The sequence below is a fragment of the Podarcis melisellensis genome, assembly GCF_964234715.1.
Source record: "Podarcis melisellensis genome assembly, chromosome: 4".
Taxonomy (NCBI): Eukaryota; Metazoa; Chordata; class Lepidosauria; order Squamata; family Lacertidae; genus Podarcis; species Podarcis melisellensis.
The window spans coordinates 89449738-89457321 of NC_138531.1; positions in this window are offsets into that span (position 1 = coordinate 89449738).

Genomic DNA, 7584 nt, shown 5'->3' on the forward strand with positions numbered 1-7584 from the left:
TGGGGATGGAGAATGGGGACAACACTACCTGGTTTGGGCTCTACCTACTGTTGGTTGTCTTGCCTTCTTCCCTACCACTTCTAGGGGGTGTGACTCACCTCTGAGTTTGGTTGACAGTTTTCTCCCTATGTAGCTGTTGCAAGCATTTTGGCTTTCCACATGATAGAGCTGTTCCACCCAGGAGCCCCTTGCATACATTACAGCAGCTGTCATGCAGAAGTATATTTTTGGTAGCGACTGCAGTGCTATTATGGCTTACCAAGTGGCCCTGAGGAAATATTATGACTATTGGAAATTCTGCATTTATTTTTAGATCCGCAACAGCTATTTTCATTGCAGTTGCAGAGAGCAGAAGAACGTAACAACAATCCCCTTTGGATAAACAGTGAAAATTAATTTGCTAAATAACAATTTTCTCAATTTGCCACCAAATGGGTACGCCAGTAATGAAATGGGGTTAACACGCAACAGCTAGAATGGGCGAATAACAGTCAAATAACTCACAAAGAATTAGCAGAGAAAACACTTACTGTAACACTAAGCAAGCACAATACCCAGGGTAGCTGTATAACCCTTTAATATTGTTCTCTTTATAAATAAGTGACTAGCTGCTATTGTGAGTCTCAACTGGCTAAGATTCTCTGGGTGAATGGCAAAGTAGAGGCAGCATTCATTCTAAAATCTGATGGACATAGGAGCCAATTCCTAGGGGCCAAGATCCCTTCGTCCCCCCCCTAAAATATTTGAGGGGACCCGGGGCCCCCAAGGTTGATGGACATTGCCATCAGTGGCGTAGCGTGGGTTGTCAGCACCCGGGGCAAGGCAAGTAATTTGCGCCCCCTAACCCGTGGATTTGCGCCCCCTAACCCGTGGATTTGCGCCCCCTAACCCTAACCCCCAGATGTTGCGGCCGGCCCCCCTGCACCCCCCACGCTACGCCACTGGTTGCATTCATGCCACCTTGAGATTTGTTTGATTATTGTTCTCATTTGACACCATTTATAACTTATTTTTGGCCCGTCTTACTGATATTTGGGTAGAATAATAAACTGTTTCATGTTTATGTCCCTGTGCATCTGATTAAGAATGAACACAAATGGCCTTGCAAAATGCAGGCTATAAGAACCAGAAGACAAGCTTTATTTCAGACAGCAAATATGACTCAGGCACCCAACAGACCCCTCCAGATCAGGAAAGCTGCATTTCGTGGAGTGGTGGTGATGTCGGGAGCAGAGGCATGGGGGGGGGGGAGCAGAATCCTTTATTTGCTCACTATTTCCTTGCTGGGACACAGGTGGTGCTGTGGCTTAAACCACAGGGCCTAGGACTTGCCGATCAGAGGGTCAGTGGTTCGAATCCCCGCGACAGGGTGAGCTCCCGTTGGTCGGTCCCTGCTCCTGCCAACCTAGCAGTTTGAAAGCTCTGCACATGCTCGCGGAGCCTCTTTCTCAGCTGCGCGGGGCTTCCTTCCCTGGATCTGGTTTTCGTTAGAGGAGTGAGGCCGCGGCGCCCTCAAGCATGTGCAGAGGGCCACGGAGATGGCGGGCGGCCTTTCCCCTGCGCGACTCCGCCTCCGCCCGGGGTGGCTCCCCGTCCTGGGTCCCTCCCCCGATGGCCGGGAGGAGGCGGGCAGGCGCGCTCGGCCGTGCCTGGCTCGGAGGACCAGCCTCCCTCGACGGGGCGCTCGTGGGGAGGAAGGAGCGCGGTGTCGGCGCTGTCGCTGACTGGACTGCCGGCCGGGATCGCCCAGGTGGAATCGGCGCTCTGCACGTGCTCCGGGGCCGGCTGGCTGCTGCGGGGAAACTTCACGCACCGCTTTCTGAAGTACGGGCGACGCAGCCTCCGCGAAGGGCTCGGCGCCGTCAGAAGAGCCCTGCGTGGCCCGAAGCTTGCTGCACTGTCCCTCCCCCAGATAGTCCCTCCCTCGCTCTCTCTCCGCACAGTGGGCGGCGACCTGGCAGCTCGGATTCGCACAGCCAGCACTGTGAGAGAGAGTGTGTGAACCAGGTAGGGGCAGAGAGCTGCGAGTGCGCCCCCCAAAATGTTGCGCCCGGTGCGGCTGGCACCCCCTGCACCCCCCACGCTACGCCACTGATTGCCATTCAAACTGTATGTGTGTGCCACATCTTGTGATCAATGATATGAGGTGAGGCTTCCCTGGGACCCCCAATAGTTTAGTCAAGTTGGTACCCTTGGTGATGGAAGTTGCGCAAACACCAGCACTACTCACGTGTTTGACCAGGCAGGGGTCTCCAACCTTAGGGGTCCATGGGCTTATTTACAAAGCAATGAAATTGTTGTGGTACCCCTGGAATAGGGCTTAAATCATGAGTGTGGAATCTCAGAATGCAGTCCTCTTTACCTAACCCTTGTGGCTTCAAAAATAGAACACAGGGAACGAAGTTACTTTGCCCCTAACCTCCAAATTGGTGGAAAATTCTCAAAGGAAAACCTTTGGCCCGTTCCTGATGATTGCATGCTTAGAACGAGGGATGCTCCTGCTATTTTCCCTATTTTAATTTCTCAGTGGGTTTTAGAGTTCTCAATGGACTGGCCATGTGACTTAGGAATCCTACATGTTTCTGTCCTCATATCTGAATTTTCTACCAGGTGTTGCTGCATGTGCAGTTGCCCATAGCCTTCCATTCATTTATCTCCTGCCCCTCTATATAAAGTGGGCTGCGTAAAATTTAGAATACAAAAAAATTTACTGCTATCATTCTATGACAGATAAAGGTAATTTTGTGTGTTGATTTTGATTACACATAAAGCTGCATCAAGACCATATCTGTGTGTTCTACTAATCAATCAATCATTTTATTTGTATACCGTCTTTCCTAAGTTTTTTTTAAATTATTTATGATTTTCAGGTTTATATATTTCAATAATTTTACAGTCATTTTAACATTTCAAAACTTGACTTCCTTCCCCCTCTTTCTGCGGTTCCTTAAATTTATTTTTAATATCTTCTGCATATCCAAATTGACTTTATTTGTTCATTTATTCATCTACTTTAAATATATACTTTTATGAAACTGCAGGTTACTACAATAATCCTGCCAATGTTTTTATCTGTTTACAGTTTATCTGTAAATATTCGATAAACCATTTCCATTCTGTTATAAGAAGTTTGTTATCTTGAGTTCTTATTTTTCCAGTAAGTTTCACCATTTCTTCATATTCCATAAGTTTTTGTATCCATTCTTCCTGTGCTGGGACTTCTCTTTCTTCCCTAAGTTAAAACCATGCTCGAGGCAACTTACAGCATATAAAAAATTACATAACTACAAAAAACCACAAAAGTAATCATAAACAATAAACAAAACTTCAAAAAGCACAACCAAATTCATCAACTTTCACATAAATAATAAGATCCAAAATGAAGGTACAAAATATTAACATAAACAACAGCAACGACCCCGCCCCGCAGCCATCCCCATAAACAATAGCCTAGCCCAAGGTTCTGTTCAGCAGCCTCAGGTTTTGTAGCTGGAGTCAGTCAAAAAGGTTAGGAAAAGGTTTTCAAGGCAGTGAGCACATCCTCCAGGACTCACAAGCCAAGGTGGTCACACAGGAGCGTGTGTGTTTGTGCACAGAAATTATACAAGACACAAGCTGCAAGCCTATAACCACTTAACTGAAAGTAACCCATATTGCACTCAGTGAGGCTTACTTCTGAGTAGACATGACATCACACTCTGCATGAAAATAAGGACATTCCATTCCCTGTTGAAAGAACAACTTAGCTATCTTCAGTCTAGTCCCTCTAATCTCCTCTGTGACAATTAAGAGGCCCTCTGAGTCTTTATGTAATAAATAATTCCAAATACTTCTTGAGTTATAATTGTGCTGAAGTTTTGTTCTTTGCTGAGAGTCTCTTAAACTGACCCTGACAAATCCATCCAGTTACAATGTCACCCCTGTGACGGCTTGAAATTATCAATCATTTTTACCTTATCTGTGTTCCCATGTTATTATTAATCAGCTCTAGATTATCAGTCATGTTTAGGTGAAAAGTCTTAAAATTTGCACTTCATCCATCATGGCAAGGGGCCCTTTGGGACATGACATTAATATTCTTAGGGCTCCTGTCAGTTTTCTGATTGAGCAGGAATTTGGATTGTATTGAAATCCCCTACACTCTATCAAATGGACCACACCAGCTGTGAAAACTGCCAAGGAGTTGCTGTGCTCTTTTGAAGCATTTGCCAGGAGCCTCAGGCCTGGCGACAGGACAAAGGCTTATTGCCTCAGGTAGCAGATTTGGTGCGGGTGGCAAATTGAGAAGGAACTTGCCCCCATAAGAACATAAAGCGAGTTCTGCTGGATTATCACTGCCCAATCTTGCCCATAAACAGAAGACTTCACTCCCTGTACTGTTGAAGGGAGCCAATGGGCAACCTAGGAATCTTTCACCACCCCGGGAGATTCTCTGACTTGAATCCATACTAGGTCTTGCCTAATGAACATTATGGGTTCCTAATTCTAGACCTCACAGTTCTTTGCATAGTGTAGCCTTCACGGAAGGACTGAGAACCTGTGTTTCCCAAACTTGGGGACTACTATTGTGGTTATTACACATTTGGAACAATATAGATGAATAAAAACTGACTAGTCTTGAAATAAAAATTGTCCAGTCCAAAAATATGGTTCAAAAGCTTTACTAACAGAACTTGTTCCATAAGAAAACACAAAACAATTAATGTTACATTCAGATAATTTATAATATCATGTGCTGGTCCCAGCACTGTCAAAACATCATAGAAATATGAAATAACTTCACCCATAGCTGAAAGCAAAGCTCCGCCTCTCCAAACAGCCTCCATTAGCCTTTGGGCTGTTTTCCTAGGGAAAGAATCATTTGCACATCCTTTCTTCTCTTGTGCTTCAGAAAAAAAGCTGCTTAACTCACACACCCAAAATGGAGACTTAATAATGGAATACTTCATGTGATCTAGGTTAAACACCTCACGAGAGCTAGCAGAGATCTATTCTCACTGAAGTATTACCTTGTTAGGCACTCTGAGAGCTTTGTTTAGCTCAGTGGAAGATTCCAGACCATGCTTTCAGCAGTATGTATGCAGACATATACAGAGTTATTTTCTGTTTCAATGTACAATTAAACAATTATACTTAACAACTACAACTCCCATCATCCCTGACCACTGGTTGGGATGATAGGAGTCATAGTCCAACAACAGCTGGGAACTCAAATTGGAAAAACACGGCCTTAGGCCTAGGGGACAAATGTGGCCCTCAGAACTCAGGCCACATCTCTGACTGGCTTTACAGCGGTACCTCTAGTTATGAACTTAATTCGTTCTGGAGGTCAGTTCTTAACCTGAAACTGTTCTTAACTAGAGGCGTGCTTTCGCTAATGGGGCCTCCTCCTGCTGCTGCACCACTGGCACACGATTTCCATTCTCATCCTGGGGCAAAGTTCTCAAGTCTAGGTAACTCTTCCAGGTTAGCGGAGTTTGTAACCTGAAGCGTTTGTAACCTGAGGTGTTTGTAACCTGGAGGTACCGCTGTGCTTCTCACCCTGAGTGTTTTTGGAATATGACAAAAAATGCCTCCTGACTGCCTGGAAATGGGATAGAGATGGGTACCGTGTGCCTGCATAGAATCTAGCCTGTTGTTGTTGTTGTTTAGTCATTTAGTCATGTCCGACTCTTTGTGACCCCATGGACCAGAGCATGCCAGGCACTCCTGTCTTCCATTGCCTCCCACAGTTTGGTCAAACTCATGCTGGTAGCTTCGAGAACACTGTCCAGCCATCTCGTCCTCTGCCATCCCCTTCTCCTTGTGCCCTCCATCTTTCCCAACATCAGGGTCTTTTCCAGGGAGTCTTCCCTTCTCATGAGGTGGCCAGAGTATTGGAGCCTGCTGTACAAAGGCAAAATGCAGATTCATTGCTCTACCAACTGATTACCTTTGGCTGCTCCTGCCCTGGGCATGTGGCTCTCAGAAGGTAACAAAACTTCCCCCAGCCCTTCCCCACCTGGAGGGCACATGGCCTCTTTGCCCTAGGTGGCTCAGGAAGTATTGTGCTTCACCCCTCTCCCAAAACAAAGGATAAGAGGTAGGCAAGCTATAGAAGACATTCATGTAGCCAATGCATTGCATGAATACACGGAAGCCGTTCCAACTGAAGTGAATGGATCACGATGCCTAGTGCAGATGTTTAGAACTGAGCCTGAGCTTTCCGGGGAAATGCATTTTTGCAGAAGGAACTGATGACACCGTGCAATTAACACGGAGGAGAGACTTCTGGTTCGGAAGCTCGCTGTGCGATCTGCCTCGCAGCTTTAATTATGACATTTATCACAACGCAGCCTTTTCAGAAAGGGAAAGCGACCCAAGAACCAAGACAATACACTTGGAACGCAACCAGTCTCCTGCTTGCAATAATCGACAATGCTCTTCTGCTACCTTGAAAAGCAGCGGGGATTCTGGAGGTGTCAGGTTCATTAAGGAGCTGCTTCCTGCAGCAAAGCAGCAGGAGGAATAATTCCCTGTGACATGAGGCAGCTTTGGTGGCCCATCATCCCTTCTCCAGCAGTGCGTGAGTGGTGGATGAAAAAGTAAATAGGGGGATGCATTTGCAACATCCACAGCTCAAACTAATAGAATATAGGAAGGTGGCAATATATATATATATATATATATATATATATATATATATATATGCAGGTTTTGGTAAAATCTACGAAAGCATATATATATATATATATATATATATATATATATATATATATATATATATGTTCAGTAGCACCATAGAGACCAACTAAGTTTGTTCTGGGTACAGTGGTACCTCAGGTTACAGATGCTTCAGGTTACAGACAGAATCTGCTAACCAGAAATAGTACCTCGGGTTAAGAACTTTGCTTCAGGATGAGAACAGAAATTGTGCAGCGGCAGCGGGAGGCCCCATTAGCTAAAGTGGTGCTTCAGGTTAAGAACAGTTTCAGGTTAAGAACGGACCTCCAGAACGAATTAAGTTCTTAACCCGAGGTACCACTGTATAAGCTTTTGTGTGCATGCACACTTCTTCAGATACACTGAAACAGAAGTCACCAGACCCTTACATATAGAGGAAGGGTGGGGTGGGGTTTTTCCCAGAAGGGTAGTAGGAGATGGGTGATTAACTCAATGGGTATGGTAAACCTGCTGATGACTGTTAATGACTGCAATTAGTCCTACAGGAAAAAGCAAGGGATAGTATGCAGATGACCAAAAATAGCTTTAGGTGGTTTATACTGAATCAGGCAGTTGACCCATCAGGCTCAGTATTGTCTACACTGATTGGCAGCTGCTGTCCTAGGTTGCAGACTAAGAGCCTTTCCTAACCCAGCTTGGAGATGCTAGAGATTGAATTTAGGGCCTTTTGCATGCAAAGTAGATGATCTACCACTGAGCTATTGTTGGGATGCGTCTGGGGAGATGGGGGCAATTGGCAGGTCCCCAGCTGGCTCCAGACAACCGGCCGGCAGCCGGGTGAACCCCAGTTTTCGGAACAGCATCAAACTGCAACTCAAGCCCCATAAACCTTTAGAGACCGAGCACGCAAGCCAGCAGATA